At 39.5% G+C, this 18,841-nt stretch overlaps 1 protein-coding gene across 4 annotated transcripts in view; it reads right to left on the bottom strand.

Moving 5' to 3' along the window:
• Positions 1-18,841, bottom strand: part of LOC121894731 (transcription factor SOX-13-like) — a 46,236-nt gene that overhangs the window by 23,888 nt on the left and 3,507 nt on the right. The window contains exon 1 of one of the 4 annotated variants that reach the window (XM_042407540.1): positions 17,145-17,196. The exons of the other annotated variants lie outside the window; for them this stretch is intronic. The gene's annotated coding sequence lies outside the window, so the exon portion shown is untranslated. Of the gene's footprint in view, positions 1-17,144; positions 17,197-18,841 lie in introns of those variants that run through there. 4 annotated transcript variants of the gene reach the window in all.

Consider the following 18,841-nt stretch of genomic DNA (forward strand, 5'->3'; position numbering starts at 1 on the left):
TTGTTGGTATCGGTGAGGGGTTGATTGTGTGACGGCGGGGGGTCGGGCTGGCAGCTGCAACACACCGTGTTTTGTCCCACGCTGGAAGTTATTCCTGGGTCCCCCCTCCACGTTCCAATGAGGCTAGACTGTAGAGCTGCCACAGGTGGCTTTCACACGCCTCTGCACAGACTCTGTGTGTGTGTTTGTGTGTGTGTATTTGTGTGTGTGTGTGTGTCACCCCATTGCAGAGGTATGCACAGAATCTCAGCGACCCACAGAGTCGTTGACAGCGAGGAATGCGTCAAGGTGCGTGTGTGTTTTACAAGCACAAAGGTTTTTTTTTTTTTTTTTTAACAATGCCTTTAGCGTCTTAGCTCGAACAATGCAAGCCAGCCAAGGTTATCGCTTCCCTCCACATCAGTCTCATCTAGTTAAACACACACTTAGTCTATCCGCAGCTGACTGCACCCGTGTGGAACTTAACCTTGTGTATGTAGCATGTCTGTATTGCATGATTTGAATAGCATAGCCTTCTTATGAGGTTATCTGATTGAGGCCTGTTTTTGACCACCTACAGTGTTGTTCAGCTTTTATAGGCGCTCACCACATGCTGCTACAAAACTCACTATGACGCAGACCTCAGAGCAGCTGTTGAGCAGCAACAAAGTAGAACAAAGTGACCAAAAACTACTTTTAGAGACTTTTGAAACTACTCTCTCACATTAAAAACACAGCTGAGCTGATGAGTAACTGTAGTGGTGAATTCGGATCAAATGGGGTATAAACCAGCCCAGCAAGTGAGAATATTTTTGCTTCAAGTGAAAGTTAATTTGTTTGCAGAAGCAAACATCGTTTGTTTTACTAAAAGGGTGTGATCAGTATCATTAACCCATGTAGTAAATACCATCAACTGTTTCTAGGAAATTCTTAAAAAAACAAGCGAAGTATGCTGGAAAAACAAATACCGTAATATCACTTGTTTTTCTGGTAATTGCTGGTTAATTTTGGCGCGTAGTCAAGTCAGTTGCTAAACGGCAGTTAAAGCTGCACTAATCAGTATTCTTTATATCAACAATGGATCGATCACATGTATTTTGTAATGTGATCATAGAGACGAACCCACAAATAATTATCACCCATCTGTGCAGGTATGTAGTGTCTTTCAGCATCTTTAGCTCATTGTTTTGGTTTTCCAGACCCACAATCGTTTATCAGGTTTGTTACCAGATGCCGCAGGCAGCTGTTCTGATAATCTGACTGAATGCTACCTACCACATTTTACTGTTCTTGAAGGCACCACTACCAAGAAAGAGGAAACGTAGTTTGTAGTGCTAGGCTGTTCTCCATTGCGTTGCGTATTGCGTCACCCGGCAGACATTTGCCTGCAGATGAGCGGGGAGCTCTGGATGCAGGCAATATGGAGGGAAGTTAAACATTGTTCATTTGCATATACTACCCACATTGTAATGATACAATGCTGGTTGAAAATCAGCAAAATTTCCCTTTAAGACTTCAAGAGGCTACTTTGTATTAGTTGCTGAACTATACTGAAAAAGCAATAACCACAACATAATGAATGAAGATGAATTTTACCAGATTAATAAAGTGAGTATAAGTGACGGACAGTTTGCAATCACTTATACTATTATAAAACAAAGAAAAAATAATTCTTTGTTTTTGACACAGTCAATAGTTTTTGATCCTTAACATTCTGGTGTACAAGAACTCTGTAGCATTCGTTATGTGAGGGGGAGTCTTACGGAAAATACCCAACAAAGGCGTATTAAATTGGAAAATAAAACCAAAACTATCTGCATGGCTGGATATTATTAGAGTCAAAAGGAATGGTTTTTTTTTTGGTGATTTGGGGGAACTGAGCTTTTAAAAGAAGCCCGTTGTGGCTCACTGTCAGTCTGACCACAGTGGTGGCTGTACAGTCACAGAACTACACTTGTCCTCTCCCCCCCTGTGAGCTGAATGCTCCTGTCGCAGCAGAGAGGGAGTCGATGGAGGATGACAGTGGACGGATGGAACATGCCTCTGCCCTCAGATAAAAATCAGCTCCTCTCTTTTGAACACTAACAACACTGAAACCTTACACTTCCCACGACACAAGAAACACTTCACACAAAACCTTCAGTTACCCAACAAGTTGTAACACGTAAAACCTAACATTTCTCCCCCCAGGGGATTGGCAATGATAATCCCTTCTGTTGTTCTCCCTTTCTTTTCTTTTCTTTTCTTCCTTTGTTTTCTCATTCTTTCTCTCAGTGTTTTCTTTTCTTCCCCCTCCCGACAGGAGCAGCTTGTTGGGTTTATATCGTCCTTGTCGCTTTCCAACGACCGCCTGAGGCAGAATAGCAGGGAGTGCACAACAGACAGAGTGCCAGGAGCCAGTCTCGGCAGTTGAGAGCAGCAGGATAAAGTGTTAGACATCTAAAGACGTTTACTTGGTGATAAACAAATAAAGACATTCTCACTGTCAACCCTGAGACTGACAGCTGTAATGGCAGAAGGTTCCCTGCAGGAACAAATCAACCACAGAAACCACAACACATCTCAGTCAGCTGGCTGAGGCACAACAGTCTACCAAACAAACAAGAAAAAAAGGCTGATGTCAAATATCTCACTGCCAGATCTTTACATATTTATACTGCCAGTTCCATCAAACTTTGTCCCCGAATGAGAAACATTTACAATAAAATTTCTCACAGATTGTTCAGCTGTTGACAAGGTTTTCGTGACAGAGCTCTTACAGTAAGTCAAACCTGCTGTGCAGTCGTGGTAAGACAAGTGCGGACCGATGTATAAACAAATGCTTGGGGAAATGTTTCACAGTTAGCAGTATTTGCTTAGGGATGATAAAACAATCCAGCGTTCCGCGCCAGCTAGTGCCTGTCTGCCCACAGGGGCCTGGCTCGGGCTGATCCTGGCGAGAGCTTTCCAGCAACTGAAACATCACTGAAAGAAACCACATCTCATCTTGAATTTTTTGTTTTTTTTGGTTTGTTTTTTTTTTTAAATCCCTCAGTGGCTCATCTCTTAACCTGCATCTCCACCTTTGACTGGAAATCACTGAACCAAGTTGCTTTGCTTGGATTCAGTTCAGCAGAGAAAAGTAAGCAACATCATTTCTCATAAAAATCTGGAGCTGATTTAAATGTCACAGAACTAGGGCTAAAACTGCAAACATGTCAGTTGAGGAAAAAACTGAAAAAGAGAGAAAATTTATAGCGACTACAAATCAGTTTTATTCATGCCTAAAAAAGAACATACAAGCACTGTCATCCCACCATCTCCGCTCTAGTTTTCTGTACTGACCTGGTAGAGACGAGTTGACGTGAGAAGATCCAACAGCGCTCCCTCACTGGAACAGAGCTGCTGACACCAGTCATAGTGACTGGCTCTCCCTCACTAGTAACGCCTGTCTTTTCTACTCTTCTGTTACCTCTGACCCAGCCAATCCCCCCCTTTCCCACCCCCATCTCTCCTCTCAAGAGGGGAAGTACAAAGAGCCTCTTCAAATCCCACCGTACAGGGGCTTCATTTGCATAATTAGCATGCTGTTGCAGGTAACCCTTGCTGCAGCCTGGATGCATGATACCGATCGAACATCAACCCACCAACAGGTGTGACAGCAGTGTGATAAGAGCATTCATCTGCTTCAGACACTTTCTAACAAAGTCTGCTTTATCCTCGATATGATTTCCTGGACATGTGACTGAAAGTGGGGGAAGCAAAGTTGTGGTGTAAAGGACCGGGGAGAAAGGCAACATGTAAACAACCAAGTGAGACAGAATCAGACTCCATTGTTATCACTGTTTAATATAGCTGTTAATTGAGAAATGAAGCACTTGTAAAGCTTCAGTCATAGAAGTTGTAGTCACTACAGCCATGATGAAACCAGTAGTTAACTAAAAAGTCTTTATTAATGCTTTTTCTGTTTCTCATCAAATCCTGATTATTGCTATTTAAGACCAAAAACTGCTGCAAGTTGAAGGAGGCTGCCATAAACGGTAATTTAACGTAAATAGCTCAGTATTTTGTGACTCTTTGTGGTCAAATAAAGAAAAATATACCTTTCTCTTTCCTACCATGCACATGTGTTTCAATGCAATCTCTTTCCAACTTGTTTTTATTTGAGTTGGACGCAGTTGCACTGGCTGCTTGGATGCAAATGAGTAAGGATGTGTTTGAGGTGTGTTAAGCTCAAATTACACTTTCTGCATTTGAGAAGCCGCACATAATAACTGCAAATGTGAACCATCAAGTCCTCCACAGTAAACGACAAAACACGTTGTTGATCCATGCTTTTCAGGACAAAACATACAAACATTTTCTGATCCGGGGCCCCTATCAGCAGTAATCAGCAACATAATGTGTCTGTACCTCCCAAATGCATTACAAGTCACAACTGAGAAATTTGAATTTTGAGGTTTTATGATGTGACAACTCTATAGTTAATGTTTGGTTAGTTTTAGGCACAAAAACGACTTGGTTAGGTTTAGGAAAAGATCATGGATTGAGTTAAAATTAGTACTCTGTTAAGGTTAGTCGACCTTCGTCGTCATGGTTACAATAATAACCACGTGGTTAAGGTTAGGAGATGATTGTGGTCATGTTTTTTTTTTAAAAACAATATTGGCTTGCAATTGGAAACGAAAAACGAACAGCAATCTCCCGTGTTAAAGTACGATGTTTTATTGACCCGTCCATCCAACCAGACCTGCTCAGTACGGGAACTCTGTCGCTCTATAATAACGTCACCATGTTTCCTCTGCTCCTGTTATAATTACTACAGCTGCTAGAGGGCGCTGTCACTTGAATGTAAATATATGTTGTTTTGGGTCACTTATATAAACGACTGATCCTGTCACATCCACCCATGCTGACACCCAATACACCCAATATAGTATAAACAGAGCTGCATCTGTTGTCTGCATCCGTTTCAGAGTATATTAGGTCCTCTGGTTTGCATCGACTATTATTGAGTTGCATGCAGTCAGAGAGTAGAATTGCTTTCATGGTTTGCAGACACTTCAAACCTCAAGCCACAGAGCTGGGTGGTGTAATGAGCACAGCAGTGTAAAAGGCCAATTCATGCTTTCCGCGCACGTGGTTCCACACATACTTTCGGGGGTCCACAGACACAGACGCGTTCCACATGTGTGCACTAGTAAACAGAGTTGCAGCGTGATAACTTTCCAGAGTTGTAAACTCCATTCTGTGAATATTACAAACCGCTGTGCAGTGTTTTTCTGATCAGCCTTTAAGCCCAATAATCTGTTATTCCAACCGGACTTGCTGGATCGCATTTCATTGTATCGGCATTTTAAACAACACGCCCACAACAACACGGCCCCTTGTATTGTTTTACACAGTCTGAATGCAGCAGGAGTTCCTGTATGTTGTGGAACAACATATTTTTTCAATGAAAAAGTCGAAAACAGAAAAATGTCAGCTTTATGAGAATAGGAATGTAGTACATACATACAGTAGACAAGACAGGGGTCCGTTTGCTTTTCTAGTATATGCACAGTTGATGTGCTTGCCATGTGTACAGTCTGCACGGTCACAAATTTTGGGCTGTGCGTGAACGTCTGCAGAGGGGCCATGTGGACCTTCGTGAACATGGCTGGATGATGACATTTTCATTCCCGCAGACCAACGCGGCCACACAGACACGGAAAGCATGAATTGGCCTTAAATTGCTGATCTAATCTGATCGGGAACACTCAATCAGAAAATTTTGTGAATTTGATTTTAAAAAGAGTGTAAGTGACCCCTCCCTCAGCTGAACAGCCTGGAGTGCTTTGCTGATCACATGCTAGTTGGACTGCTTCTAGTCTATACAGTTTCCTCTGTCCTGTTCTGCTCATACCAACAATGTGTCTTATCAAGTGTTTAACTTGGTTTACACACCTTTTAATACTGCTTTTGTTTGATGTTCCTTACTTTTTTTTTTTTTTTACCGCTACCTGACTAACTAAGAAAAATTCAAAACATCTTTTCAGTGAAATTACAAGGCCAGAAAACTTTCACTGAACACTCTTAGCATCACACTGATGAATGAAAGAATTGCATGTGTAGGTTTTGGGTCTTGAATTTTTTTTATTTTCTCATTGTAGAGGTCGGTAAGATGTCTAAACACACACACACACACACAGCAACAGACACACACAGTTCTGCAACAAAGCTTCCTTGCGTTGCTGACTAGGCCTCATTAGAGAATGAGCTCTCAGGGCTGGAGACACAAAAGCCTTGCTCTCTTCTCCTTTCCTTCCCCTCTCTTCCTCTGTTCTCTTGGCCTTTTGATGTCAAGGGTACTGAACCATAGTGCATAGTCCAAAGAATACGCTCATCAAGAATACACACTCAGTTTCCTAATTTTTTGTTTTTTTATATTGCACTGAGTGTGTGTGTGTGCTTGTGTGTGCGTGTGTGTGTGCGTGTGTTGAGAAGCGAACACAGTGAGCTACAAGCCCTGATAAGGTGCTGTTGTTCTGTGGTTGCTGGTCAGTTCATCACACAAAGAGCAGTGTTGGGAACTCCAGAACAGCGATTGAGTGATAGAGACATCACAAAGACTACATTTTACTCCCCTTTTCCTCTTGGAGCTCTGGGGCAGTCCCATAGAGGCCCGCCCACTTCACACACACAAAAACACACACTCAGCTCCACCACATCATCTCAATAAATATTACATCAGAAGAGTCGGCGGCAAATTGATTGATGCGGACACGGAACATTTTTGCCGCATGAGTTTCTGTTTACGACGAAAAGATCATTTGAGTTGTAAAAATGACAACTGCTGTAAATCTGAGCTTGTTATATAAAAAAACCAAAAAAAAAACAGGCGTACATCAGCGGTAATTTCTAAACCGAGTTGTGTATTTGGTATGAGTAAGAGCACATCCACCCATCAGCATACACACGCATGACCGGTACCAACACAAGCAAACAAAAAGTGTTTTATGTATCAGATACACAAGTATTGTAGACCATGAGAGTCATAATTATATGAATAAAACCGACATTTAAATAAATAAATAATATATGGATTAATATATACACTCATAAAAACATAAATATCACCCTAAATTCAATTTTGAAAAAAGACTAGCTTTTTTTTTTTTTTTATCTCTCTGCCTCTCACTTATTTCAGGATGAAATAAATGACTGTACCAGCTCATCAGCATAAACTTCAGAGGTCTTGTCACACAGCAGGACTGCTGGGAGGTAAATTAGGCACGAAACTCAAGCTTTTATAGTTATATTGTGAAAATGATGCCTAACAAAGTCAGTTATTCTTGTAAATGCTGTATGTTGGCACTTTCTGTAAAAATTTAAAAATAAAAGTCGTAAGAGTAGGCTAACAATTACCATTTCAAGCTAGCTACAATGAACAACTTTAGCTAATAACAAAATAAAATCTGTGCATAAAGCCACTACAATGTACAGTATAACATGACATATAGAATATGGGCTGCTAACCTCAGAAACACGTTTTGCTTATTTATTGTCAGATGAAAACTATAACTAAGGATTTAACCCTTAGAGAGACTGCATCGAGTTACAGAAGCTAGCGTTAGTGGAACAGCTGGTAACTCGGAGGTGACATCGCCACTTCATTTACACATTTATTCAATATTAAGTTGCTTACATTTTCCATTTTACCTACATTACAGCTAGGGATGCTAATGACAAATCAGTGATCGTTTTATCACTGTATTAACCAACGACATAGAAAGTTGACATTACAGTATTTGTGCATCGGATACATACCTATGACAGTGGCAGTTGGTCTTGATCCCAAATCTCCCGAGAGGTTGGATAACTGGATTGATCATAATTCAGGTACGACACAAGTTCACTTAAAGTGAAGTCATCTGCTGCTCTTCGCTGTAGCTGCTGTTACTTTCACCATTCTTCCTTGTGATATTATCTTGTGCAAAACTGATCTGCCAAAGTTTGAACATAGGCTTTCAGTGAACAGACCGCACATGACTCACCCCCGGCCACAAACAGATAATTATTTTCTTAAGTAAAACCAATAAGACTTTGGTCTGTTGTTAGAAGAACAGGGCCGCCTTTTTTATTCAAATAAGAGAATTTTTACTGATACAGGAATGAGTCAGGCCTTGTTTAAAGTGCTCTGCATGTTTAGTGTCTGATCATTTAAGTTTAGACATTTGTTAAATAGCACAACGCCAATTAGTTAGTTTAGTTTATTATCCTTTGGGAAATTCTCTTTGTGTGTGTGTGGCAACTGTCAGACAAATACAACCACAACAGAAAAGACATTACAATTACAAACAGACATTTTACAACAAAGTGCTCCACAACAACATCTCCAACAATAAATTCAATTGTTTTGTTTGTAGATTTTAATGAAATAATTACTGATCATTAAAATTGCTTACGATCAATCAAAGAAATTGCTTTGAATTGCATCCTAATCATGACTAAGGAATGTGGGTGTTGTGGGGGATTTAATTCAGGAAGTCAGTCATCCCACCTTGCTTAGCTGTGAGAATATGACTGCACCTCTGTGTTCTATTGACTGACAAAGCTGTGGTTTCTGTTTTATTCATCTCTCTGTGCATTGTGGTTGCGTTTCTACAGAAGTGCTAAATGCAGAAGCTTCATGGAAGTTCGGCTTTGGTTTCTTTTTTAACCTTAACTGAGCATTTAGTAGACACAACTTCAGCCCACACAAAAGAGCATGTAACCATGCACCTCATAGTATTAAGGTGCCTACAGGTTCCAATACTCCAAACCAAGAGCTATTTTTAAGGTTCTGACACAAATTGCTGTTTAAACTGTGTACGTACAGCATATGAAGCCACTGTATGTATTCATACAGCAGCATGGGATTTTGCCACTCACTTAAAAATACAAAATGGTTTTGTTTTCTCATCTTCAAAGCAGAAGGATGGACAAATTTGTACAAATACTAATTGGAAATGGTACAGTGCTGTTGTTCTGAGGGCCATCATCTTTATTTTTGAGATGCTTGTTTGATACACAGCAGCACAAGTATTTGTGAGATTTTTTTTTTATCACAAGCATAGAAACATGACTGCAAAGGGGAAAAAAAAACAAAAAACAGGAATTTTCCAGAGATATCTGAAAGTGTCTGAGGACTACTGTCAGCAATCTATTCAACAGGTTTAAGACTTGAAGTGAGTGCACAGTTTGATGTTCACAGCCTCTCAAGACAGCAGTAGATGGCAGCTGCTGCGCTGATTTAATGCTGAACTTTTGAGCTCAAATTGTTTGACATTTTCAGTAGAACTGCTCAGTGTTATCCAGGATAAATTTTCCTCAGTACGGGTACAGATTCAAACTTTTTTGGTGCACTTCAACAACAAACACGACTATTATATCAGGTAAACCTACAGCAAAACTGCATTTGAACTTTAATTTGTTGTTCATGCTGGAGATGCATGTGTGGCTTAATCCTGACACCAGATAAACACATATTAAACACTATAGGACTGTAATAACACACAACAGATGTGACACACGCTAAGATTTAAGCTATTCAGCGGTTAAACAAATTGTAACCGTCACATGATCTATTGGTTGGTTGCCCAACAGTCAAAAAGGCGGGTCTTACTAATATAAGCCTGTCACGGCAGAAGCCAAAGAGAGTAGGCAAGATACAAACATAAAGCAGTTGATGTACTGTAGATTAGCGAGGAACTCTTTTATTATGAGTGTGAAGGACACAAATAACCCTAATCCCTGAGGTATTTTGGTTTAGTTTCTGCTGGCATCTGTGACCTAAATTAACTAAAACTACCACTGAGCTGTGAGCTGTCAGTGAATGATTGCTGACACAAGGGGATTTAATCAAAGGGTATGAGTCAACACTGCAGAAGATGAGTAAAGCAAGTTAGGGGATATGAGTCAAGTTCATTGGGATTCAAATGGGCCTGCATCTCTTCTCTGAGGTTAGCAACCAGGGCACTCAGTTTATGTTGTGTCCTGTTAGTAGCTGCTATAGCTGTCATTCCCCTAGATGTAACAACAAATGCTCCAGTATTACCAGTACTATGACATTATCTAAACTGACTTTATTATAGACCTACTGTAAGCAAAGTATGTGTTGTAAGTTGTGCAATGTAGGAAGAGTTGAACAAAAATAGAATTTTGCCTGAGCAGATACAATGTAGATATAAGGCTACGTCAAGCTTCTGCTGGTTGCTTGGGTGTAGGATTGAAAGGCAGCTTAAAGTTAAGTTAGGTCAAGGCTAGAGAATGGTGTCACCTGTCACAGAGCCCGGCCTGATACCCACTGCAGGGCCTAATAATAGGTCAAAACAATACACATTTACTGTGTATTGATTACTGTCACCAAATCTGATACAATAATAACTGTAAGCGACATGAATCATTTTAGAAACCTGTTTAAATATTGTTAAACTGACTTACCTTGATGTCATGTAATCCTGAAACAGTTACGCTGCTCATGGTAACAAAAAACAAACAAAAAAGAAAAAGAAAAAGAAACACATCCCAGTTGACAGAACAGAGAAGTGATGTAACACAAACTTACAGTGATGTAAGTTTTACTGAACTGTGTGACCCATGTACTGTACATAGCTCAAGGCATGGCGGTGGACAGACCATTATCATGCATACATGTGCCAGTGGCAGCATTTCAGAGTGCCACACAAAAAATCTAAAACCACACATGCAGTTTACTTTATTTCAGTGTCTCCTTACTCTGAAGCCCGGTTTATACTTCTGCATCTATGTAGCTGCAAGGATCTATGATGAAACAAAGATTTCCTCATCTGCCCGCGTCGGAGGGTCCGTGCAGATTGTCTGCGTGCAGCATAAATGTATGACATGCTTAGATTGTACACCGAGCATGTCTGCGTATGCAGATACCTAATGTAGTATAGATGGCATTGTATGCACATCGACTGTCAGTGTGTGTTTTGGATTATTGAAAAGAACACATTAAGGAAAACTCTGCGCAAACTTACAACAATTGCTGTCCTGCAGCAGTGGAAAGTAACTAAGTACTGTACGTTCATTGCATATTAACATGGTATGCCGCTTTATATTTGTACTCCGTTATATTTCACAGGGAAATGTACTTTTTACTCTTCTTTACATACAAATCATATGATCAGCATGTATATTATAATGCATTGCTGCAGATTAAACATGAATTAAAACTGGCTCCTCACTGACTAAATACACCATTCAAATGCTTACATGTTAATTAATTACTAATAATGGTCTAACAATATTATATAACACTGACAGGAATTATTTTATGTAGTGAGTACTCTGACTTTTGCTACTTTCTATAAACTTTGTTAATAATACATCTGTACTTTTACTAGGATCTGAATACATACATCGCCTGAATACGGTTAAAAAAGTGAGCTAAAGCACAATCATTTTGCACTACATTCAGTTCAATACTTTAGAAATTAAAGTTATTATTTCAATGCACAGTTCCGCTGCCTTGGCTCTCTATGACTCGGATCCATTGAAAGTGAGTTGAATTACATGTTAAACAGATATAACATGTCTGCTGTGTTTCAATGCAGCTTTAATACACTTTATACACCTCTCTCTCTCTCGCTCTCTCTCTCTCCCTCTCTCTCTCTCTCAAAGGCTCTCTAAATAAGATGTATAAATAGGCTGATGACACAACTGCGCCCTTCACAAAGACACAGAGGAGAGAGAAAAGAGAGTAGAACAGGACTCTGGCTTTAGTCACGGCTCCTTTATTCTTCTGCTTTTCAGAAGCACAGGTTAAAAAGCAGCCATTTTTCTTTTCATGCCCCCCCCCCCATCCCTCTTTCTCTCTCTCTCTCTCTCCCTCTCTCTCTCCCCCTCGCCTTCTCTGAAACAGGTCGTCTATTGTGGCGGCTAGCGAAAGGCTACTGTGGCATTTATCAGAGAGGGGGAGGAGGAAGAGGAGGGGGGGGAGAAGACAAAACACACTCCCAATAAAGAGATAGAACAAGAGAAAGGGAAGAAAGGATGTGTATGAGGGCGACTTTTTTTTTTTTCCCCTCTTCCTTCACAAAGCCCCCACACCCCCACACCCTTTCCACCCCCTGCTCCTTCAGGCTAGCGCAGACAAAGGAGGCCTGACTCTCACAATGTGCTCCCTCCTTTAGCCCGGCACACTTTATATCCTCACTCCATTCACTGCTGCTTCTTGAGAGCACCCACGTGTGCACCAAGTATGTATGTGTGCGTGCGTGTGTGTTTTATGGAGTTTGTAATGGTGGTGGTGGTGGGGGTCTATGTTTGCTGAGGGTCTTATAGACCAAGGGGCCAAGGCTCTGAGGTGTTACTATGGAAACGCCTTTGAGCAGTAAGGAGCACAACAGGTGATTCTGCTGAGGGCCTGTTCGTCTCAGCATTGAGAAACTGCAGGAGGTCTTTGCTGTGTGTGTGTGTGTGTTAGTGTGCATGTGCGTCTCACAAGTATAGCAGCTTATGCCACAAACAACTTAGTGCCATAGGTCTTAACCAGCTCCAATAAGCTGGAGATCATGTCTGAAGTTGCTGGCTGACCGCTGTAATGACATGCTGTCTGCTTTACACACAGACTTGACTACATAGCAGATACATCTGGATAGTGTCTGAAAATAGGAAAACACCAGAGGAACACTGGTGTAAAACAAAAAAAAAAGGAAGAAGAAGAAAGAGATTTGCTTTGTTAACTCTTACATTGGTTGCTTGCAGAGAATCCATTGAGAGTTCAAAAAGCAGAAGAAAAGATAAAATCTGGGCTGTGGGCCATAAGGAGACAGCAGAAATTATAAAGGGAATGAGTGAAAATATATTCTTAACATACATGAAGATGTTTGTATCTCTCCTGTCACCTGAGCCTGGGATCTGTGTTGGAAACCGCACCGTCAGAGACCGGTAGCTAACTCAATGGGCGAGTAAAAAAAATGTTCCTACTCTATTTTAGAATCTTTGTAACTCTTTCCTTCATTCTACAAAATGAACAATCAGCAGAAATAAGAAAAGCCCATTATGAAAACTGCATTTGCAGGTCTGAGCAGGAACGGCTAAAGGTTAAAGCACTGGTGAAGACCAAGCTGATAAGACAGACAGGATTAACCATTTTCTTGTTTGCCCACCAGCTTTCAAAGGTTAGCTGGTGATATTCTACATTCCATGAAAAGACCAAACAAAAAAAAACAAAAAAAAAAAGACAATGAATTGATTCTACGAACAAGTATTGTGATATTTGATATTCTTCTGTGCCACAGGGCATCAAGAACACATTGGTGAGCCACTCTGTTGCACTGGATGACATGTTGATGTGGATTAATCCCTGACTGAAAATAGTTTCTAACAAATGCAACTTTTTGTTTGGGTAACGTTTGCTGGAAACCACAGTGACTAGTTGTTTTCGGAAATGCTTTCTAAAAATGAAACTATATATCTTTGTGATAAAGTTATCACAAAGATATAAAACCTATATCTTTTATATGATCTGCGTCTCCAGAAGGCACCACTGGGTTTAGGACTGAGTGCTGCAGACAGAGTAGAGAAAATGTTTAGAGACGGACTGAAGCATTGATGGTCTTATTTGTTTGCAATAAGAAAAATATAGAATTATCCCTAAAGCCGCTATGATCACTGTTTTTATAATAGCGATGTATAAAATAACAACGTGTAATGTGAGATGCAGCTCCCCTCGGCTTTACGGAGCGTTATAGAGAGTTTCAGCTCATTGTTTAGCTGTCCGGCTGCAACTTTACTATGTTGGTTCTCTCTCAGTGCTCTTATAGTGTCGTTTTCAGCTGCAGCAGGCAGCTGTTTTCAGCAAAAATCTCTAAAAAAAACTCACTCTACCTGCTCAGCACCAAGTGTCAATTAGCTGTAGACCAGCTGGTGAACATAGTGGAGCATTTAGCAGCTAAAGAGTCAGATATTCCCCTCAGGAGTTGATAGGGACCATAAATAGCTAAAAAAGAGTGAATATTGGACTTACATTCATCAGGTGGACAGAAACACGATTCCAAATGAATGATAATGTTCCATAACTGTTGGATGTGTAAATAAGCAACTGGTTGCTAACAAGTTACAACATATTAGCTGAAAAGGTGACGATATATCAGCGTTGTGTTCAACTGGTTTCCCGCTAAAGTGACCAAAAATTTCTATTGCAGGTTTAAATTGATATTGAAATTAAAACACACTTCCCAAAATGAGTGTAAATTGGAAGACAAATCTAGCATTTAGAGAGCTGTTGTGGGTGGACTGACTCTGAAGTGGCACAGCTGAATGTTCTCTGAATTGTAAATGTATATTAATCAGTATGATATTTGCTCTGCTCAGCTGTACATCTCAAGGAAAAGTGCTGGCAGTCTAACTGACAGTGATGTTATGTTATGTCATTTGGAGGAAATTGTCCTTTAACAACAGGAGTCACTGGAGTTAATGATGTCATCTTTGCGACTGATTAAACATGAGGGTTGTACAATAAAAATATTTAAAAATGACAAAATATGTTCACAATAAAGAATATGTAAAAACTTTTTTTTTTTTTCCATTTTGGTACCTTTTCTTGTTGTTTGCTACATTTTGACACTTTTCAATCTTAAGTAAAGAAGCCTGGAGGGGAAACTAAATTTTGCTTTATTATTCAAGGAGAAAGTTCATCATCCTTTATGTTTACACAGTCTGCAGGGGTCTTTGTTTTCAGAGCTGACAGGCTGATAAAGTGGTTAAATGCCACATAGTGAAATTTATCTGGGTGGTTTCTCCTTCAATTGTGTTCCACTTAAGCTAATGATAAGACCAAGATACCTTAATAAAAATTAAAACATGGAAAGAAATCCTTATCTGCCCGCAGAGGAACGGCAGTGAGTTGCTGAGTGAGAACATGGAAAGCAGCAAATAGAGGAAGTATAATAACAAAAGTTCGGAGTTTGTAACTGACATAGTGTATGTAGCAGCCATCCAGATCCTCATACAGCCCTCATCTACTGCTTCACCTCTGCCACAATATCTACCATCTCTGCTTTTTGTTGTTGTTGGATTCTGTGAGATATACAATATACATCAAGTATTTTCTGTTTATTTCCCTGGTGACTTTCAGGTTTGATCCCTCATTATTTAAATGGAGCTGTTGAGAATAGCTGGGGATACATGACAGGGACAGAGATGACTCGTCTCCCTGCGCAGGACATGAAAGTCAGCGTGACTTTGTACAAGTTATCATGTTCAAATGCAGTGAGTGGAAGATAAAATGCAGAAAAGCTGCTGTTATATCCTCTCAGGTCTGTCTGCGACATGGTTGTCAGGGAAAGTGTGACACATCGAAGAACACGATGTATCACTGTAAGAGATATAGATAAACACCTATTCTTTTTCCTGTTTTTGCCACTAAAAGATGTATAGAAACACAGTCATATCAGAGTTGAAAGAAGGAGACCTGTTTCATATGTTGCACATACACCACAAATGTTAAAGTCAAACAAGCAACCAACTTATACAAAGCGGGAACATAATGGCCTACTGTCGCTTTAGATTTCACTGATTTCGAAAGGAAATGCAAATCATGCCACTGGACTGCTGTGGAGCAAACAAACGGTCTCTGGTCGTTTGCAAATGACAGCACACACACACACACACACACAGACACGCATGTACGAACACACATAACAAACAGGTATACAGTGGAAGTCTTGTGTTTCAAAAAACATCAACTTAAGGTGTCATATGACAACAGAGCAGCGTTGTTTGAGGCCAGGGGAAAGTCATGTAAATCAACCAGGAAACTAGTATGTTTTTACTTGCGTGTACAGAGCTGATGCATCAATAGAGTGTTTGTGAATTCTCTCGATCACCGCAGAAATAAACAAATCTACTGGGAAAAGGACGGCAACAAGCTGACGATGCCTTCATCTTCGCTCATGGTGAACAAAAAAACATCTGTTTGTGCGCACTTGTCTGATGGCGATGCAAATCTATTGGTTAATGCTGAAAAAGTAATACAAGTTGCTGAAAGATATTAAAAGTCAAACAGAGGCCTTCTGGCCTTTTTCGTTATTGTGGTAGAGTAAAATGTAAAACTGTCTGTTAGTCTGATCAATGCACGTATTCATTCTACTTATTTATGTCACAATCAGCTCATTATGTCTCTATCTAATACAATCTCACTTTTTTTTCCATTAAAGCTCTACATTTATCACCAACACAGTCACACAAAGTCCTCAACAATATCATTATTTAACTTCACTGCTCGTTCTTTTTGCTTTAAATAGGTCCTTGAATTAAGAGTCAGATTTGACAGTAACATACGGTAAACATGCTCATTCATGTCTACTGTGTCAAACAATACAGAGCCATTATGTGACGAGCATTATGGCAACAGCAAGACAAAAGAAATCTGTAGTTACGCTTCTTCAAAATCTTAAAAAAAAAAAACATGCACCACATACTTCCCAACAAAAACTTCCCTCTCAACTCTGTATTTAATGAAACACACCTTAGTCCTGTAGGAGCTTGCATTTTGACATCGCACACCTCCTCATCTTGTGCTGAATAAACAAGTGCATTCAACATGCGCACACATAGAAAAAGTCCAGAAAACTGAAGTGCTGCTTTTCTTTTCTTTTTTTTTTTTCTCTTTTTTTTTTTTTTGTTTGTTTAAAAGTGTTCCAAAGTTGCGTGAGAGATGCAGGGCAGCGTTCAAGGATGCTTCCATTCTTTCTTCTTCAAAAACTGGTTTACAGCTGTTGATAAATAACCACAGCTGAACGCATCAGTTTTACTCCCCGCAATATTAGTGCAGTATTAGGAGCTTATGATAGCATTAATATTAGCAAGTGTAGTGTAATGTAGTGTCAGCATGTGTAGGACGGAGTGAGATCTTCCATCTGGTCATTTAAAAGAAACTCTTTAATCTGTAGCTTTATATGCACCAGCACAATAGAAACCTAAACATCAGAATACTACACTACTGCTTTCACACACACACACACACACACAATTCATCAGATACATCAACAGCTCATCTGCCTCAGAAACAAACAAATGAAAAGCCTACAAGATATTTAACCTTGCCAGCAGAGGCAAACAAATCTCGTACATATTATTGAGGTTTGTTAAATGATACAAAGAAGAGTTTTCTGCCAGTAAAACAAGAATCTTACCTTGAAAGTGTGTGTGGATGCTTACAGTGATGTGTGCAGCAACTGCTGTTGTCTCTAGGTGTCTACTTTGTTCTCAGTGTTTGAGAGTGGCCCATCACCAGTATAAGACTTATACTTTATCACCCGCCCAGCGTGAGCACTGTGTGTGTGTGTGTGTGTATGCTTGTGTGTGTGCATGTGCGTTTCCGTGAACTTCCTACAGTCATCTTTTTTTTTCTTCTTCTACCAAGGCAACAGGTGGAAAGTGTCTAAAAAGTCCAGTGAAGAGTGATTCAAAGAACAGTTCCGCCATTGTGTTTCCTTTACAAAGAGATGAATTCTAGCAGCTTCTCCTGACACATTTAATATCCCCGCTTATAATTAACACTCTTTATCGCCTTGTTTGCCTCAAAGATTTAAAAAAAAAAATGAAGACGAGGTGCATTTTGACACTTACAGGCTGACCAAGACGTTCTCCTCTCAGGTGTTCTTAGAAAAAAGAACCTCAGCACTTAGTGGTTTTTGCCTTTGTGATACTGATGTACAGAATCATTTAAGACTACATGTCTGCAGGTCATAATAGAATAAAGTCATGAGGAGAACAGGCTGTTACATAATGCAAAAGAGGACATTGTTAGGCACAGAAACTGAGTGTGATATGACACTCTTATCAGGGACTTAGTGAAGAATTAACCTGAACAATCTCACTTTATCCACTTTTTAAGTTACAGAATAGAGAGAAACACCTTTATGCAGCCTGAATACAAACATGAGTTTATACAGAATCAATTCATAACTGACGGCACAACAATTTGCATCAAACCACCTCAACAGCATCTTTAAGCAATAGACCATCATGCGATTATTTTCTTGATTTTTTTAAGTGTTTTGTCAGTAAACTTTGAGAGAATAGCGAGAAATGTCCATCACAGTTTCCCAGAATCGAAGGTGACATATTTATATGTCTTGTTTTGTCCGACCAACAGTCAAAAACACAAAGATATTCAGTTTTCTATTACATAAGACGAAGAAGCTGAAACTAGGAAATCTTTTGCATTTTTTGCTTTAAAAATGGCTCAAACTGTTAACAGTTTATCAAAGTAGTTGCTGATTAATTTTCTGTTGATCTAATAATCAACTCATCCCAACGTTATAACAGTCAGACTGCTGGTCTGCTGTTTTTTTCCTAGTTAACAGCACATTGTCTACTCGAGACGTCACAGGGTTGTTTTGTTCATGTTTTGCTTTTTAAAATTTTTAATCTTTTTAAAATTTGGGCTTGAAAAACTAAATAATTTGTAAAAAGTAAAAGTAACATCACCAGTATTCATGTTCAGAAAGCAAAAAACAGATATTACATTAATATAATAATGTTGAGTCCTGATCTATAGGTCATAATTTACACTCTGTTTCATTAGCCTGGGGAATAATAAAAGAAAATGAGAATTCATTACCTGATTAGGTTTGGGTGATACGGTGGAAATCATTATCACAATATTGAAAAAAAAAAAAAAAAAAAATCTATTGCATTATACTGTATGTCACAAAATGGCAAATGCATGGGGTTGCAACTAACAGTTATTTTAATTAACAGTGAATTTGTCAATTATTTTTGTAATTAAAGCTTTTGTCTAAATGAGGAGACAGTCAAAAATGTCTTCAAACCAAAACCCAAAGATATTCAAATTACATAAATCCTCACAATGAAGAAGATGAAC

Source organism: Thunnus maccoyii, chromosome 3 (assembly GCF_910596095.1).
Source record: "Thunnus maccoyii chromosome 3, fThuMac1.1, whole genome shotgun sequence".
NCBI classification, from domain to species: Eukaryota; Metazoa; Chordata; class Actinopteri; order Scombriformes; family Scombridae; genus Thunnus; species Thunnus maccoyii.